Source organism: Spea bombifrons, chromosome 8, assembly GCF_027358695.1.
Source record: "Spea bombifrons isolate aSpeBom1 chromosome 8, aSpeBom1.2.pri, whole genome shotgun sequence".
NCBI lineage: Eukaryota > Metazoa > Chordata > Amphibia > Anura > Pelobatidae > Spea > Spea bombifrons.
In genome coordinates, this window is record NC_071094.1 from 11264968 (window position 1) to 11285860 (window position 20893).

General features: G+C 38.9%; 1 protein-coding gene across 1 annotated transcript in view; it reads right to left on the reverse strand.

The window, feature by feature from the left end:
* NEK6 (NIMA related kinase 6) overlaps nucleotides 1–20893 on the reverse strand; it is a 91444-nt gene that overhangs the window by 59135 nt on the left and 11416 nt on the right. The window contains exon 2 of the mRNA XM_053472494.1: nucleotides 14406–14663. The gene's annotated coding sequence lies outside the window, so the exon portion shown is untranslated. The remainder of the gene's footprint in view (nucleotides 1–14405; nucleotides 14664–20893) is intronic.

Consider the following 20893-nt stretch of genomic DNA (forward strand, 5'->3'; position numbering starts at 1 on the left):
AAACAGATTATTCAGCCTTTTTCCCCAAATGATATGGGGGAGGGGTGCTCCTTACTGCATTGGCAAGAGATAGAAGAATGTGGCACAATGGTGATAGTGGCAATAGTATTACAAAAAGGCACTATAGCACCATTGAGTAACACTACATACACACATATGATTACGCATTTGACAGTTTTAGTACTGACATCACATATCAATGACTGCTCCTTTAAAATAGTTATTTAAAAGTTTGTTGCCAGATCAGGCTACAATAGATAGAAACGACTGTCTATTTTACTGCAGATTTCCAGATTTATAATTTTCTAGAGACTAACAGCTGTCAAAATGCTCGATAAAAGCCACCATGCACAATTCTAAAAGTTATTTCCATCATGCAGTGCTGTGGAATATGATGGCGCTATAAATAAATAAATAATGCTGATGATGATATATAGTGTCAGGCACCAGCAAACAAGAGAACCCATGTAACAGAGGGTTAGGCATCAAAAAGCGGCATAGACCAGAATTCGCATGTTTGTGTCTTTAATCTTTAAAGGACAGTGACCATAATCAGGTGCTGTTATTCCACAAATAGAGATTTGGGAAACTAAATCTTTGCAAGTCTTCAGCAGTTAATGGGTTAAGCGAATTTGTAGCCCCCCCTCCACACAGACCTCTCTAATGAGGCTAAGTGTGAATTCATTCACAGTGCTGGCACTAATCCAGATAAGCTCAGTATTTATTAAGTGCATCTAGGACAAGGGCCAAGAACAGGGGATGATTTATATTTATGGCTTGTGTAATCAATGTAACTGTAAGATAAATGCACTCTTTCACCAAGCTAAATGGGCTATTGTTAATATTTACCACACTTTCACATTTAAACACAAGGCTTCCGGATAGAAGAAAAGGGGTTGATTTAGTATTTGTCAGTGACTTCAATGATACCTCCGAGTTTCCAAATGTTGTGCGTTTGAAGCATAGAAATAACTGTAGTGGAATTGCCTTCTGTATATATATATAAGAAATTTGCTTAACACTTTCGTGACTTTGAGATGCGAAATCCACTTTCCTGGAATAAATGACACAATCATTGGAAGTGGTAAATCTATCAGGGGGTCAATCAGCCTCCCTTCATTCTACTAATCTAGAGACGTTTCAGGGTTGTTCCTTGTAAGAAAAAGCCCAGCATTTTCTTACGTCAACACTCGTCTCTCAAAAAGCAACATACGCTGTAAAAGCTTGCATGATATGGTCAATAAATTGATGTTTTTTCTTATTTTAGCCTATAACTCTGCAAGGACATACGCCACGAATGCTTACTGTTACAACTACCGTATTTGCTCGATTATAAGACGACCCTGATTATAAGACGACCCCCCAAAATCTGAATATTAACTTAAGAAAAAAAGAAAAAGCCTGAATATAAGACGACCCCAAAGGAAAAAAGTTTTACCAGTAAATGTTAATTCATGTAAACTATTTTTTTTAATAAAAGCTATGATTGAGAAAAAGATTTTTTTTGTTTTTATTTCTTGTATTTTCCAACCTGCCCCCCTGTTACGCACATCTGCCCCCAGGCTTGCCACTCCAATATGGCACTGTGGCCCATGATATGCCTTTTAACCCTCTATATGCCACTGTGCCCCATGGTATGCCTTTTGACCCCCTATGTGCCACTCTGCCTCCAGAAATGCCTTATACCCCTATATCCCATTCTGGCATTTAGGGGGTTAAAATGCATATTATGGGGCAGAGTGGCATATAGGGAGGTATAAGGCATTCCAGGAGGCAGAGTGGCATTAAGGGAGTTAAAAGGCATTGTATAGAGCACTCTGCCTCCAGAAATGCCTTATACCCCTATATGCCACTCTGCCATTTAGGGGGTTAAAAGTCATATTATGGGGCAGAGTGGCATATAGGGAGGTATAAGGCATTTCAGGAGGCAGAGTGCTCTATTAAATGCCCCCTTAACGCCACTCCAGAAATGCCCTATGCCCCCATTTAACACACACACACACCCTATACCCCCATTTAACTAACTAACACACACACACACACAAACAAACACACACACACACACTCTCTCATCCCCCTTCCCCCGCTCTCCCCCCTCTCTTACCGGTGCTTCCAGCCGGGGCAGCGGGTTGACGTCGCCTTCTGCTGCAGCCGGAAGGAGGTGTGGCTAGCAGCGGGGGTTTGTATGCGTCCGTCGCGTATACTTTCCCCGGCTGTCAGAGATCAGCTCTCTGATCTCTGACAGTCGGGGAAGGTCTATGCGACGGACGCAGACAACCCCCGCTGCTAGCCACACCTCCTTCTGGCTGCAGCGGACGTTGTCTACGCGGATCGTGTAGACGTCAACCCGCTGCCCCGGCAACACAGAGGAAGCAAGGAAGCACCGGTAAGCGTGTGTATGATGGGGGGGGGGGTCGGGTGAGACAGGAGGATCCAGGTCCCCTGCAGCGGTGCGGGGGATCTGGATCTCAGTCTCCTAATCAGACCTCTATTTGAGGTCTGATTAGAAGACGACCCCGATTAGAAGACGAGGGGTATTTTTCAGAGCATTTGCTCTGAAAAAAACCTCGTCTTATAATCGAGCAAATACGGTATATTTTTTGTAACTTTCAAACTCCTACTGGAAATTATGCAGAAATATAATGGACCGCATAGCAGCAAATGGGTACAAAATGTAACAATAGGGTAAATACAATCCATATAGGTCCATAGAAATCACATATAGGACTAAGAATGCACAATAACATAATTCAACCTTTTCCATATGGCAAAGTTGTTTTAAATACTCAATTTCCCAATCTGCCTTAATTCCTAACAAAGATTCACAGAAGAAAGTGCAAAGAAAAAAAAACCTGCAAGGGTACCAAAAAAAAAAACCGCAAAAATAAAATATATATCTTTCCAAGAATGCTACAAAGCGCTCTTTAACTTGACGTGTTCTGATGTCTGTTTATTTTTCTTAAAGGGTATGCAAGGTACAGCTCACGCCCTGCTGTTCTAGCATTCATCTCATGTCTTACACCTGCTTATGCTATATGGTTTAGAGGACTGCATTGGGAGGCGGGTCCCGTGGGTGCGTGTGGTCTTGCTGGGGCTGCGGGCGGGAGCGGGCGGTCAGGTACTGTACCTGCGGGTCCCGGTTATCCCGCGCAGTCCCGCAAGGCTGCCTTCTCGCTGCTCCATTACAGTGTGTCCTATCTTGCTCCGCCCAGGAACAAGGAGTAGTCACGTGATGTGACATCACTTCCTGTGACTCCGCCTTGTTCCTGGGCGGAGCAAGAGAAGAGACGCTGTGAGGGAACAACTCGAGAGCAGCCTTGCGAGACTGCGCGGGAAATCAGGTAAGGAGGCGGGCGTGATTGGCCACAAATGTGGCGGGAGCGGGATTCAAAACAGCGGGATTAAAAAAGCCGTCCCGCGCAGAGCTCTAATATGGTTAAAGGCAATGACTGCACTGCTTATTTTTTGCAAATAATACATACTCTTATTTTGGGGTAGATGTAACTTTAGAGTTATAATTAGAATCTAATTTGGTGCATATTTATTTGGCGAAAATAGAAATAAAAAAGTTAAAATACAGGAAGTGTATGGCATACGGTTAAGCATTTTAAATATTTCAGTAATAAAATACACTATGGAATCGTAGAAACGATCATTTAGTACAACTGACATTACATTGGCTGAAATCTTCTTCTATTAAGGAAAATCATCGTTCTGCAGTCTCTGCTTTGTTCACAGGTCCTACTTTAGCCTTCCCAGATCCGCTTAGATCTTCACCATAAAATGAACCATGTTCTACTGTCAGGATTAATAAATTGTCTATTAACCATATAATGGAAAACAGACACGGTTTTCATGACCCCATTCCTTTATAACTTTATTATTTCAATAATACGTATAGTATGTATTTTTTAAAAATGAAATTTAGTTAAAAGTTACTAAATTTATAGCTAACAAGTGTAGAAGCTTTTAGTATGACACAGTAGAAATCTGGTTTATTTATCTTGCCCAAGTGATGAGATTTTAAATACGAATTTTCTTTTTATGGAAAACTGGAAAATTTAGACAGAGCTTTAATCAGTATTTTGGTCATTTATGTACTATTCAGCTGGAGATCATAACCAAAATCACAAGCATTACCTTGGAACCCATAGTATGTAAATGCATTGAAAAGCACTCTGTGCAATTAAGGTTGATGAACAAATCAGATCGCGCAGGAAACGTGTAATAAAGTGTTAGGTGAAAGTGCAAACAAACAGTGTGCCAACAAGTTTGCCAATTATATTTATGTTTAAATACTGCTTACAGAAGTGCAGAATCATTTCCGCTAACAGGATTTTACAGCTATGTTTATGACATATTTATAGTCATATTCTAGGAATCACTGATCAAGTGGCTGATATTAGTTAATTAGTAATATTATTGCTTTATATATATTATTATGGTTTCAAATGATGGCCCTACCCAAAAAAAGCAATTTGCATTGGTATGCTAAATATGGCAAAGCGGAACAATAGTTCAGCAAATATGGTAAGAATGGGGAAAAAAACCTTTTTTAAGGGGTGAATAGTAAGGGGCTATTTTCCATTAACGCAGTTACTTCCTTTACTGGGATTATCTCTTCTACTGCTATAAAGTATGACAGAACCACCATCTGCCCCTAAAGAGGGTCATTAAAGAGGTATTATTATCCAGAGCAAGCCTTGTGAGCCAATGGCCTTCATGCCTCCTACTTACCACTCGTGTAGCCGATCTAGCACCAGCTGGATAAACACGGTTGCAGGCAGAAATAGCATAGCCAAGTGATGACTGTATTCAGCGGGCGATCACACATACATGATTTATTAGCCACTAGCCTTAAAGAGGAAAAATGAACTGTGATCCTCAGGATGGGTTTTCAAAAATGCTGTGGGCCCCCACAGGGGAGGACTATAGATGATGGTCTGTCCAAAATAATACTTAGCAGCTATAATGACCAACAAAGACAGGATTACATTGACATACATTAGAACTAAAAAAAAATCTCCAATAAAATAATTTAAAAATAGTAATTTGAAGAAAAAAAAAAGGTTTGGAGTCATAGGGGACCATAAAAACTGGGATAGTTAATGTACAACCACAAGATGTTTGGAATCACCCGGAATTGAAACAAGTACTTTGAGCCATCAGTAATCAAATAATGTTTCTTCCAATGAAATATTTGTCTGCGTTCTATTACATTATCAGATGTGCACATGTCTGAATTATTACACTGCACTTCTAAATGGCTTACTTCCACAGGTGTTTCAGACAAATGGGAGGATACACAACGTACTCGTGTTTCAAAAGAAGAAACATCATTCATGTGTTTGGCAGACTAAGAATCTATATATATATATATATATATTTTTTTTAATATACTCTTTATTAATTTTCATAGAAAAAATACAAAATAAAATTCCACATACCCGGGTATTTGAGGGGAATAACCCCAAATATACAATATAAGAAGAATATAAGAATCTATATATTTATGTGTCTGAAAAAAATAAAGCAAGGAACAGCACATGTAACCATTGTCCTAGGTGATAGTTGGATGGATATTCCCTTTCAGTAAACTAGGGGAATATCATGCTACATTTTACAGTCTCCAACAATGCCAAATTAACAAATGCTGGGAAACAAACGCTCACACCGCATCAACTAGTTCTGAGGAAAATTATTGAGAATCACAATTTTAAGTGCTACTGCTTCCTAAAAAGTGGGCCTGCCAATCCTCAACAAAACCATCCACCAGAATCTAGATAAAACCAGAGGCGTCATCTCAGGTCTCCATCCCCACTTGCCATAAGCAAGCTTCAGTGGCCAGGAAATTTACTTTTTAAAGAGCCATTTGTTAATAAAGGGAAATGGAAAGCCTGAAACATCTGGGGTATTTGTGGACCAACACTCGGATAGTTTGTTGTAAATATTTTCTAAACATACCCAAATTACATTGTATCATTTGGTTTCAGCGCTTATTGTATGTTTTTATACAGTGCATCATTTGTTCGCTTTTATAATATATATTATAGTTCATTCGCACAGCACAATGATAACACACCAACAAAAAATGTGAAAATCTCAAATTTTAGAGAGTGAACAGCTGTACATCAGAATTCTGGTGGTTAATAGGTGGTTTTCCATAGAAAAACATTACAAATGCCATCAGTATGCAACTAAGTTCACTCTCTGTTGGCATGAAAAGTCACATGCTTTAAAACCAACATATTTGAAAGTATTCTGCTACATTTAATATTAGGTAGACTCCTTATGGTATATATGGCATCCCACTGTGTGTATATGTATATATATATTTTTTTTTTTGCTGTTTGCACAACCCTGGTTGATCTGCCATACTCTCCATGCAGTGTGGACCATACTCTATTATCATACTTTTAAACCTTTGAACGTGGAGTTCGTTGAACAATTGTGACAACCTCTCCAACAGGTTGGACATTGTATTCAAAGGAAAACGTCACATTACTCGTGCTGAAAGCTCTAATTGTTGTTGTATTATACGGGTCTCTTCTAGTACCCAATTATAGCCGTTTCTGGCATGCAGCAGGCTCTGACCACCTGCAAAAGCTTGGAACAGATCTGCAGGTCTGGCTTTCAATATGTTTCTTTCTCCAAAGAAAACTGGTTGTATCTGCCAATTAATAATGATCATACATCAAAATGCCATGTAGCAATAACGTAGCCTTGCTTAGAGGGAGAGAAAGGGTTACACGTATTTTTCAAAACAGAACAAGTTGCTAAACTTCCTTCCTTCTCCCATTTCAGAGCTTTGACTCCTAACCCACATCACATCATTGATCTGTAGCTTTGCCACTCAAAAAGATATGCAAATACAGTACATGAGCATATGGCCCATGTAATACTCTATGAACGTGGCACTGGAGGGTATTATCATATAGGTATCGAAACACACATTATCTTCCACGAGTAGCGGTATTCAGTGCAGACCTTGTGAGATAATGATTTTAACAATATTAAAATAAAGATTAGGCGCTTGTAGCGTTTCCAGCACAAACTGCTATTGCTTGTCATAATAAAGCTCTTCTTAATAGCGAGATCGGTGCAGTGACAGTTCACAGGCATCAAACTCGCCTGAAGATAAACAAAAAGCGATTATTGCTCTTTCAGAATTCTCTGCACAGCTACGGTTTCTTTTCGCTCTTCTCCCGGGGGACGAGGAAATGCAGGGATCTTGCAGAGCCAGGAAACTCTCCTCTAATCTGGGCTGGATGCCTGAATTCCTCAAGATTTCACAAGCCAGAAAAAATTTTGATCCTAGCGCTATATATATATATATATATATATATATATATATATATATAATATACATTTTTTTGCATGACTGCCAAGTCAGTCAATAAGCCAACAAACATGCGGGAGCAGCACTAGCTTCACATCAGACTATATGCCTTAAACCAAAAAAATAATAATAAAAAAAAACACAGTAAAAGCAAGAAAACCATTCCTCCTGCCAAATGAGCCACTAACACTGAAAAACATAATTTATGACAAAATAGGCGTGAAAATAAAGACGCGGAGATGAGAAACAGATAGAAAGGTGTCCTTTGGCTAAAGGTTCATTTCTCAATGTGCACAACCTAAAGCAATCTTACTGGGTATTTACTAAGATTTGGATCCTGCCGGGCTGGACAATAAGCCTCTGTGCACACACGGTTCAGCCTATACCTGCAGTGAGCTGCTCAAATCACAAGGGATCAACCCCACATTTGCTCGTGGCCAGCATGACAATCCCCTGGCCATCAAAAACTTAAAATCCATACTACACCCCCCCCATGGTACGGAAACACAGTAATTGGCATAAAGGAAATACATTCAGCTTCCCATTTCCTCTGTTAAAAGAACAATATCAGTTGATTGTGAGGTTACACAAACCTTAAAGGGACACTTAAAGCAAATAACATTTAAAACCAATAATGCTAATGCATGTATAGGAGCCAGGCCACACATTTTAGATGGGTAGCTAGTCATGCACCTTTGTTTCAATGATTAGAAATAGTTCATGGCAGCCTCTCAGGTGTCATTGTTCATTCATTGCAGTCAATCATTGGTTCTGGTATCAGCACATATACAGCAATGGAGTTACGCAGGCTGCCGGGGCCGTCAACTAAGGGACGAGGAAGTGATGGGTCTGGGGGGGAGAAATAAGGCGAGAAGGGAAGAGGAGATAATACGCAGGCATTGGGGTTGATAATGCACAGATACATGTTAAGGAGACAGGCGTCCCAGACTCCACAAAGGGGATGGTTAGCCTTTCTATACATTGTTTCCTATACAGTAAACCACACACACCACTATGTGACCCTGCTGAGCATCTGCCTCTTCCTGAAATCCCACTGCTTGAGGGGCAATTATCCCCTTGCCCCTCCAGACCAGTTTATCTCGGTATTAAGCATTGATAAAGGCTTCCACAGATTTAAAACCCCTTAATAGAAAGCTGAACAGAGAATTGTATATGTTAAAACACTGTGTGAAACTGCATGTATATCACAACATATAAGGATCCCTACTTTCTGATGAGCCAGACGCATGCAAATAACCAATGGCTCAACCAAAACAATACAAATATATGCATTTGTCAAACGGATTTACATAAATCAGCATAAATTCTACAATCTAATGTTAGACATCACATTTTCAGAAGTGCATACAAACATTTACAAATGGCTGTTCTATCTCCCAAATTGAAATAAATTAAAACAATATTAGCATTTCCTGGATACACTTATTACTCACTGTGATGCATTACTGTTTGCTCAGGCTAATTTATTCCACATATCCGCCTTGACGAGGATCTTACCTGTCAGCAAGCAGTTGTGTTTAATTAACAGTCTAGGTTGCACAGCAAGGACCAAAAAAAACACTGCAAAATGGGTATTCCAATGCAGAAAAGGCAGATAAATAAATGTCATAATAAATATATCATTGCACGATAATACATATTTTTATTCTCCTATCTAGTTTACAATATGGATAATTCAAGACAAAAATAAACAAAAATGTCTGCCTTAACCCGGAAGGCCGATGGAAAAATAAGTATTTTTCCTTAAGAACGGTGCTATGTACAGAAACGTGCTTTAGCATTAAATAAAACGTGATGTTATTTGGCTGTTTGATGCAGTCGTGGTATTTTAGATGACTTTCCCTGTTCAAACACCACACATAGTTAATTCTTTATGGCAATGCTAATGAAGATCTGTTAATTCTTTCCTCCATAGACTATCATTAGTCAGAGCGCCCAGCTGATTGATTAACACCGAGCCATCCTATTGCTTATCAGAAGACCGTATGATAAGGAGACAGGTTATTTTTCAATTAGACTGGTTTAAAATAAGATGCACAACACATACGCGTGACAAATAAACAACTGAAAATACTAGAAGAATTTTAAATGACATCTCCTCGCTGCATTAACTATATGTAATGAAGGACCGAGCTCAATGTATCTGCCCTCTAGTAAATGAGGTGGTATCCTGGAAGTGATGGTACGGCCCCCACAGAGCCATAATCTCAACATCATCGAGTCTGTCTGGGATAACATGAAGAGAGAGAAGAAACTGAGTTCCCTTAAAAACTGTTTGCAAGTATACCTAGAAGAACGGATGCTGTTTTAAAGGCAAAGGATGGTCACATGAATATTTATTGTATTTAAATTTTTGTTCTGTTCACTCACTTTGCATTTTGTTAAATGATACGAATAAATCATTAACATATATATAAATATATATATATATACATACATACATATATACATATATACACACATATATATGAAGAATGAACAACACAACCCTGTTTGTTCAAAGCCTAAAAACAGTTGTATCCCTGGCAAGAAACCTTGCCCTGCCATGTCAAGGGAATGCCCTTGGTGTTGATTCAGACTTCTTGGTGCCTTGTTCGTTCTGGTGAATAATGTATTGTTTGAATGCCAAGAGAAAATCTTAATCCTCACACAATGCTTACAAAGTAACAGACAAGGAAGAATACTAAAATAAGTATTATTGCCCTAAAACCACAGCTTTGGAATCCCAGCAGGCAAGTTAGATTATGTTGATAAGTGCGCTTGGCTTTTAAACATGGTGACTTCACAAGAGCAGGAGGGTTTACACTGTGAAGAAGCAGTGATGTCATAGGAACTATGATGCTCTGCACAAGTGTCTGTTAATAAATGCCTGTGCCTGCCCTTCCTCGGCAGCGGCCATAAGCCTTGTCAGCTAACAAAACCTCGATTCACACTGAAATCCATAGTGGTGTTACGATGATCATCTGACATAAATTATCTCATCCAATACTGATTCCGGATCAGTTATAATTTAATTCTTGGGAATTAATACTACTTTTTCTGTTTGTTTTGAATAATATTCTTAAATACATACATACATACATACATACATCCGTGTTCATAGGGAGTTATTGGGCTACATTATTGGGTTATAATTAAGTTATAATTATGCATTACTAGTGGACAGAATAAAAACAGCTGGAAAATACCAACCTAAGTCTCCCATTGCCTAGGCAAGGCAATCATTTGTAGACTCCGCAGGACCCCCCTCGATTTTTTACTAGTATCAGACTAAAGGTTGTTTTCAAAAGTATTGTGCTGTTTTGGTTTTCTTTTTCCATTGCATAATGTAATGTTTTCAGACAGCTGCATATTAGTCATTTGTATGTGTTCTGACTTTGTTATATTAGCGTAATCTACTAGACAAACATTCTGACTCCTTGTCATACTGCCTCGTGGTAGTCAAACACCAAGCCAGACACTTGGACTAATGAAAGTCCATAAAGGAAAAGAATTGCATCGTATAAGCAGGACTTCATTAGCCTTTCCATGAATTGGCTCAATTCGGTTTTCGAGCCGGGAAAGTCACCCACAATATCACATGACTGGCAAGGGCAGCCTCCAGGTCTGTAGCCAAAGGACGTTTTGGAACAAAACTAAGTAAAAGCAAGGTTTTTGAATGGCAATATACTTTATTATATGAATTATGCAGGGAATGTCCAGCTCTAATTATAAAAGCCAGTGTACGAAATGTTTCATCCTGAATAAAACGTGGCCTTGTGATATGTCCGGAAGAGAAAGAATATCAATACTATATTTTACTGTAAATAGAAACCAAAATCAGCTAGCTGGGTGATTTAAATGCAATTTTTATCTGCCCTTACATTATTTTTACTATTATTTTCTTTTATTTATATAGCGCCAACAATTTACACAGCGCTTAATACAATACATAAATTCAAGGGGTATGACAAGACTAGAATTGACAGACTAAGACAAACCGATACATTAGGTGGAGAGAGCCCTGCATAATAGAAATAAAGTAGATATGATACAGCCAGAGGTGCATATATATTACAGCCAGAAGTGTGTGTGTGTGTGTATATATATATATATATATATTAATAAGCATGAGAACTAAAAAGATCTGCCGAAAGGGGTGTGGATTTCTATTCTGAAAAATAGGTTGATTCTTTTACAGCTTACCAAATTTCAATCCCTTTCCAGATGGAAGTAAAATCACTCTACAGCTTTAGCTACTTTCCTGGTCAAAATTCAAGGGCTGTTAGACTACTTCTAGCATATTACATACTGTAAAGAAGAAATTAAATCTGGAGTCAGGGTCTTTTCGTGTGTTTTATAGTTTGCAGCAGTAGTTTTTTTCTTGTCTTTTTTTAGCCTTTTTTTCATTTTATACATGGGAAAATGTTTTCATGGCTGTTTTTATTAGATATCTGAAAAAGTAGTTGGCCCTCTTCGTTTCTCTTCACATAATCAAGTCTGCTATCGCTACAATTTTTCATCTTTAATGTCATTATTCGAGTGAGTGCCAGTTACAAATGCCGTATGTAGCTGGCAAACCTAGCTTAGTATGCCAACTACGTAGCAGCACTCATAGGGGTCCTTATCGTGACCCCTAATAAATATTTTTTGTAGCGTTACAGGACAGCCGGGGAGGATGACAATGTGATCTAAAGAAAAAATGCCCACCTGTAGGCCTAATACGGCTCCCTGCTACCAAGATAAAACAAAGAAATAAGTGATAGCATGCTGCCTGATCCCTGCCAACATACATGGATCAGTAACTATGATATTATATGTAACCCTGCAGAGAAATACAATTAAAAAATATGCACACATAAACTACATAAGTTAATACCTTATGTTTTGTACTTGTATGTACAACGTGGAGAAATTCAATAAAGTAGACGTATTTAAGAAATTGTATAACTTTGTTTTGTATTTTTCTATTACAGCATGCAGTCTGCCATAAACTATGTACCTACGAAAAGCTTAACTAAATACAACTACTGTAAACTTATGACAAGCGGCCTACCCTACAAGGGGAGAAAAATGCATCCTGGCCCTTGCATTCAAAGGGTTAAAGCAATATCACCTTGCAAGTCAAACTGTAGGTACACAAGACAGCCAGATATACACCTACATACAATGCAGGGTATCTGTTAAAATCAGCCACAAATGTGTAGTGACAATGTGTACTATTACCAGCATTTCTGTGTCTATTCTGGGACAGTCTCTACAACTGGCTTTCCAGATTCTGTTGGTAACGACGCATGTAAAATGCTGGTTTCAGGCGTTCCATACGTGTACACGAGCCGTTCCATATGTGTAAATGAGGCGTTCAATGCGTACAATATTCTATGACATCATAAAGCCACCCATATGAACACACATTGTTAGGTGTCCTGGTGCAGGGCACCATTGTTAATCATGAATAAAGACTGCTTTGTGTAAGAAATTCAATATATACATTGCACCTTCAAAACATCCTTCACTTTTAATGTACTACCAGCTGAATTTCTTGGGTTTTTTTTAGTCCAAATAGTTGCAGTGCCAAAGGCAGTTGGTGCTCCTGATAGAAAGTACGGTATATACTCTGGGAACACTTGACTCTCTCTTTGACTTAAAGTTGAACAGTCTTCCGGTTAGCGCAGCAGAGGATAATGCATAGGGACAATTTAAGCATGAAACGGATATGCTATCTTCAACCAAATAAATGTTTCACAGCAGGTAAAACTCCGAAAATCAATGCAATCAACTCGCTAAAATCAATGGAAGCTCTTTCCATGCATGCGCACAGAGGATCGCTTTAAAGTCCCCCTGGGACCCTCGCTGAGCAAGAGGCGAGTATACCATGTAGGCATGGGCAGAATAAGAAGTGTTTATCTAAATATTTCCTGCAGGCCAATTAACCTCCTAGCAGGAAAAGAGGCAAATGTATATGGGGGGGTTCTAAGAAATCCCCCGCATCCATTTGTGAGCAGGACATCAGTAAATTAAAAGGCACCACTTAGTTATCATATACATTAAGGATGGCTGGAGTATCCCTTTAAACTTACTGTAACCACCATGCCCTCATTGTGAATTTAATTCCATATCAATTCCCAAATCATCAGCCATTTCTCTGCTTTTAGAACGGGAAACTTTAAAGTGTATGTATTCATTTTCCTTTATCTAGTGATGCCTCCAGCTGATCCAAAACACCAAACTAAAAAGTTATTTTGAACTCCATTTACAAAGTTCTCTCGATATACAGATTCTATGTTTCTTTATGAAGTATTAGGTGATTCAGTCTTAACGTGTTCCATTTCTGAATTCCTGTGCATAGATGGATTAGTAAAAATTGCACTAGTCGTCATAAAATTCATTCTGCAGGTTTACTTTTGTGTACAATATAAAGCAATTGTGAACAATTAATCAATAAATGCAATGCTAACCTTAACATACGAAAACCATACACAAAGTGAGAGATCAAACTACTTATGCAAAAGTCTAGGCAATAATTTTTGTATGTAATTAGTTATCCTTCAAGATGTTTAACATTTCATCGTTTTGTTTGAGACAATGATGCTGTGACTAAACATTTGGATATGCAATTTGTGCATATTTTCGGAACCCAAAGAACATATTATTTTTAATGTTGGCCATGTTTTAATATTAACACTGAGATCACGGAGTGGATCGTATCTACAAGAATCAGTGATGTAATTAGTGTACAACAGCCATTAAACACAACCTGCAGAAAAATGACAATTTTGTATTTTTTATTTTTAGAGCCGAACAAATAATTTGTTATGAAATCTGTAACCAAAAAGTCTATCAGATAAGCAAAAGAAAATACTACTAAAAGAAATAATACATTATTTCTATGCATCTCAGATTTATCTGGCACATCACTTTCCCTTATTCTCAACTTAGAATACAATTCATCTCAAGTATTAAGGACTTGGAGGTGATTATGAAGTCGCAGGGGTATAATAAGAGTTGAAAACAATAAATGTTCTACACCGATATATGCGTAGCCCCCAAAAAACATGAATCCTACCTCCTCTTATCTCTTGTAGTAGGATCTGGTCTTCTGGCCTGTAGTAGACCTTATCCAAGAGGCCACATTGTCCTCCAAGTGAAATTTCTTAGGACAACTTCTTTCTTGCACAGCTGCTGTAGGCAGTAAGTAAAAGAGCAGTAAAGCTTTGTTCCAAAATTCAGGTGCAAGTTCTGCCAGAGCCTGGTGGAGCGAACTGTAGTGGAAACCGATTTCTAGTCTGTTCTCCCGGTTAGACTTTCTCCTCAAGCACCTATCCTAAAAGTTGGAGAAGAAAGCAGGGGTAAATTCATCACTCTCTGCATAGTTTACGTTAATACCTAGTTAGAGTACAAGCAAATCTGTTGAAGAGCATATGTTTGCTGATATGTTTTCTTTGACTCTTTGCTTGGGTTGTAACATGAGTTGGACAGCTCCGGTGGGGAAAGGGATATGACGTCTGAGCTCTTGAAATGTGACTCTGTCTCTCCTCCTAACGCAGACGGTTAACCCATCAATCAGAGACATTATGGCAACATTCCAAGAGACCTAATAAAAAGGACCCTTTTGGCATGAAACTGATTTCATGGAACTAATTTCAGTGTGATACAATGGCAAGTAATTTTGGGACGTCATGGACATTTCCTGGTGGGGGAAGGGGGGAGCACAAATAAAACAGGTGATTGTTAGTGAATTTCAGCAGGTCAATGTGAAAGGGCACTAGAAAGGCATTTTCAGAATTACTTATCATAAGAGAGAAGAATCCTTTAGGCATGCGTCACATTCTTTTCCCACTGGATAGATGTGATTTCTTTTTTACAAACATTTTCAATAAACTGCCTCTTAAGATATTTTTAAAATGAATAAAATATTTTACATATATACACATTTCAGAATGCAGTTATATTTGGCCCAAAGCCACAAGAGAACCAACTGCAGTTAAAAAAGAAAAAAGGAACATAACTTTTCAATTGTCAGCATTTTATATTAATATTATATATTTAAATTTGCTGTCTTAATTTAAGTATGTTTTAGTATGTTGGTCTTGTTTTATGTGGAACTTAATTACAGTTACACTTATATTCAGAACACACGCCTCAGATATCAGACCAGTGGCAGTGACCACTAGACTGGACATTCTCTATTTTACCAAAAGGATAAAAGAGAAGAATAAGATTTAGAGTTTTCATAAAAGAAAAATATAATAATACCCCATATCACGTGACATATGCATATCTCAACATTGAGACATTACCTAGTCTTTTTGTGACTTGACAGCTTTTTATGTATTGAAGCATTTTGTAGATGCAAAATATATTCTCTTTAGACTCATTTATAAACCCACGTTCTGCTTTTTCTATACAAAGTCTAAGGACTGTAGAACACAGACATGCTAACATGCAGCACACTTTCTTTGCTCCTGGAAAAGAGGGCCATCAAGCTAAAACAAAGAGCCACTTAAGGCCCCCCCTAAAGAGGAACACTTGGGAGGTGTGCATACAATACTTTCTAGGATTGTATCAAAACAGGGTCAAGAAAGGTTTATGAGAAAGTTATTTATTTTGTTTTACAGAAAGCGGGTGAATGAATGCTTTAGAATATATACTACCGTTGTAAACATCAGGGAGAGCCATCCACAAACTGCTAATAAAGGTCAAACCAGGACTGGTCACTAAGTGAAAAGCCTGCTAAGTAAATTTTATCTCGTCAAAACACCTAGCAGGGGATAATGCCAGCAATGTAACAATCAATGAACTATAATCCTGAGATCATCCGGGCCATTACACAGTCAAGAGCGGTATATATATATATAATTGAAGATCTCTTCTGTTAACGAGTGAAACAGTTGGTCTAGTGTTGTAAAACAGCCTTGAAATGCGAGCACACACAGGGATAGATGTGATCTCCTGACCAGGGCCACGAGACAGTGAGCAGACATAGGTACTGTGCTTTCTCAAGGCAAGAATCACAACCATGCAGCACCCATTTGCCCTGTCATCGTGGATTTAAAACTCAGCTGCTGAGACTAGTTGAATTTCAACAGGCCTGGCGGGTTGAGAGATGGGTGGTACTTTAACAAGCAGCTACTTATGGCCCTAATGGTAATGATCCGTTTAATCCCGGAGTGTTTACTGACGGGCAAATGTATTGATTTGATAACATGGCAAAGAAAATGTTAAAAAAAAAAACTATTATACATAGTCGTTCAAAGCTATGTAACACATTATTTATTCAGTAATAAGAAAATATTAATGCAAACTTGAAAGCTAAAAACATTTATCAACAAAGCATAAAAACTGAATATATGTTGTGTTACCATTCAAAACCATTATTTAAACTTAAAGATATGCACTTATTTTTCCTGTGGTTTTTGGCTGACCTTCCCATTCCGTCTGCTGCCTATTTAACATATTTATACTTTTTGTAACGGTTAATAATTGGCCCAGGAAACTGAAAAGAACGAGGAAGCGCAGATAAATGTCCAAAACACAGTTTTGTAATAAGTAGGAAGAAAATTATTATGCCCACATACAGTTTTCATGCCTCTTAATTAAAGCTAATCTTCAACGAGAGACTTGATTGGTTGTAATAATTCTTCTCGATTGCAAAGCTACCGCTTCGTCTACAGATCTGCTCAAAGCCACAGCGCGAGTTCCTGAAAGTACCGATGTGATCCGGCCTCTTCTAATTTCCTGTGTGTCACAAGCCCTGAAATCCTCTTGGAAGGTAACTTGGTCCGCAGGAATTAACACTCCCCGTCTGTGACAGGCAGCTGTTACGGGGCAGCAGTCTGATGACACTAGACACACTTGGAGCACCCAACCCCAGCTAAATGTCTTCTGTAAAATTAACAAAACATCTGTCCACCTTAATAAAACAGTTTAAAAAGCACTTTCCCAACCTCCAACGTAACATGAGATCGTCTGACTCCGGAGGAAAAAGTAAAATACCAGCCTAACCACAGGTAGAAAAAAAAATAATACATTTATGTATCATACATTTGGGTATTAGAATTCCCCTTAGTGATGGGTGATTTGCAAGGGTTTTAATGCCAATCATTAAAAACCCTTAAAGTGCCTTTAAGTTACAAAAAAGTATAGATGAACAGCGTCTGGCACATTCATATACTTTAGCCCACAGTATGCCAGTATTCATAAATATTACCAATTTTCTATTTCAAAAGTGGGGATATCTATTTGATGATCAGAGAGAATTTTTTTTTCTTCAGTGGATCAATATTTGGCAATTAAGTGTGACATTTTACAGTCAGGGCTTTTGTCTAAAAAACAAATTCCTTTGGCAAAGTATCTGCTTAGTCAGTTGTGTTGTACAAAAAGCACAAAAAAGATAGATAAAAGTATATAACAGCAGTCCTCAGTTTTATAGTTACAGGCAAACTTTCGGTCATCCTGCATTCATCTCCTGCTTGGGACATCTTTGAAGCCAATGTGGTATTTTAAGGCTTTCCATGCCAGGATTTTTGGGAGGTCCCAATTTTTGGGTCTCCCCCCATTTAACACCCCCCCACACCCCACACACACTTACCGGTGCTTCCAATTTCCTGCTGTATACCGGGGCAGCGGGTTGACGTCCACGCGATCCGTGTAGACAACTTCCGCTGCAGCCGGATGGAGGTGTGGCTAGCAGCGGGGGTTGTCTGCGTCCATCGCGCAGACCTTCCCCGACTGTCAGAGATCAGAGTTCCCTGCACCGGTGCGGGGAACTCTGATCTCTGACAGCCGGGGAAAGTCTGCGCGATGGACGCAGACAACCCCCGCTGCTAGCCACACCTCCGCTGCCAACTCCACCTCCTTCCGGCTGCAGTGAATCGCATAGACGTCAACCCGCTGCCCCAGCAATACAACAGGAAATTGGAAGCACCGGTAAGTGTGTTTGGGGTTAGGGGGGAGTGTTAAATGGGGGGGGAGACAGAAGGAAGACTGCTGCCCCGGTATACAGCAGGAAATTGGAAGCACCGGTAAGTGTGTGTCTGTGTGTGGGGGAGTGTTAAATGGGGGCATAGGGCATTTCTGGAGGCAGAGTGCTCTATGAAATGCCTTTTAACCCCCTGAACGCGACTCTGCCTCCTGAAATGCCTTATACCTCCCTATATGCCACTCTGCCCCATAATATGCCTTTTAACCCCCTAAATGCCAGAGTGGCATTTAGGGGTATAAGGCATTTCTGGAGGCAGAGTGGCACATAGGGGGTTAAAAGGCATATCATGGGGCACAGTGGCATATAGAGGGTTAAAAGGCATATCATGGGCCACAGTGCCATATTGGAGTGGCAAGCCTGGGGGCAGATGTGCGTAACTGGGGGGCAGGTTGGAAAATACAAGGAAATAAAAACAAAAAAATGTTTTTCTCAATCATAACTCTTATTAAAAAATTTAATAGTTTACATGAATTAACATTTACTGGTAAAACTTTTTTCCTATAGGCGCGTCTTATATTCAGGCTTTTTCTTTTTTTTCCTAAATTAATATTCAGATTTTGGGGGGTCGTCTTATAATCGAGCAAATACGGTATGTATATATATAACCCGTTGCACACATTATGCCTTTGATAGTCTTCTGGGGTCTGTGTAACGTGCAATTCACTCTGTATTTAAAGCATACCTTTTAATTTAACATGTCAAATTTATATACATGCTGTTCAAAAAACCCAAATATATTCAAAAGATACCACTGTATTTAAATAAATAAATAAATAAATAAAGAAAATTAGTCTTTTCACTTTAACACACGAACAGGCTCTTTAAACTATTCTGAAGAACTTTAAATTCATGCGGAGGGAGACTACAAACACTTGTACATTTATTAAAGTTGTTGTTTGTTTTCAAAAACCAAATATTTTTCACCTTCTCCATAACATAAAATAAACTTTCTCGCAAATGCTTTACAGCTCGGAAGCGCTTCTATTTTATTCTTAGATTCTAGAAATTAAGAGGGCAATGGCATGCGTAACACGGACACTCAATCCCAGTGCGGCGGTGATAACTTGGCCGAGCCACGGTGTGTTATGACCCTCTTACTTCCTGACATCTAATCCAACACCAATCTGGCTCGATGGGATCAGTGTGCGCAAGTTACACTTACTTCCTGGAAGTGATACGCAGGATGTGACAGATCAGCAATCCTTTGCCACTTGAAATGAATGCAGTCATAGGCACATCATAAAGTCTATGGGGAATTTCAGTTCCGAAGTCTGCTCGCTCTGGTTTTAACACTAATTAGATTAATAAAAATATATAATTATTACAAGGCTCCGGTTTTGATCAATTCTAGGCCGATTTACAGGGTAAATGTCGACCTTAATAAGAGGTTCCATCCCAACGTTTCATGCAAGCATAGTATGAATGCAGCCTCCTCTTTCAAGGATATACAATAATCATTCCCCTTTTTGGAGTCTGTTAAGCTCTTGTGCATATCTATAGCAGAATATATCTAGAATACATTCGCATATATTCTTTACTAGACTTTTTGTGTAGTTTCATTTCACAGACATGTAAAGGGACACTCACTTAGGGCTTCTATTGAGAAAGAATGTCATTTTAATAAAATTCACACAGTTCCTGGGTTAAAGTGAGGTCTCCTTCTGCTCTGCAGAGTTCTGCGTAAAACACTCTGCATAGCTGCTAGATCACCTCCTTTTCATCATTCAACGTGCTAGCCTGTCTACCAGAATAGTGCGTCAATTCCACAGACTGCTCGCTGCTGGGTCCAGCCCCAGACGCTGAGTATATTAACAGCGCACCGCTCTGATTTCACTGTTAAGCTTCCCCTGTAATTAGAGTCGCACCACTTCTGTTTATGATTGCTTATTAATTGACTAAAATTAGTGTTGACTGGTGTCTCGCTTGAATCATATTCTCCTTCACCTCTGCATTCCGCAGCAAAACCCTAACCAGAGATTTATTAATTAAACTGTAGGAGGGTTACACGGGGATCAAAATTATATTCTTATCACCCTAATTATATAATAAACATAAGCACGCCAAGTCTGCGGGTCACTGCAGGGCATGCCTCACTTCACCTCCAACAATGGTGTTTGTCCTGTGACGTCAGCAGGACCTCACACCAACATCATAAAAATGTTCATTATTATATATTATATCCTGAAAATACACAGGTCTTGCGACGATATTAAATGTTTCACTCAACAGACTTGACCCACCACTCACTGCAAAGTAACCAAGACTCTAACTGTTTGGGAAGGGAGGGGGGCAAAGAATGTCTGATTGGGGGTCATGTTTCTATAAACCAGTTTAGGGCAAAGTTTTAATTGTGGATAGCATATTGCAGAAACCTGCTGTTACTTCTGGCTGATTCGCCCTTGCTATTTGTGCCTTAGGACACAAATATAGCAAAAGTGTTAACAGTGGGAAAAGAAAGTGTGTTTGGACCAAAATTGGGTACCTTAGCAAGTCGGTGTCAAAGATGTAAGATTACTGGCACAGCAAATTCCCTCTGGAATTCACAAAAATACTAATCCACGTCAGTTTAT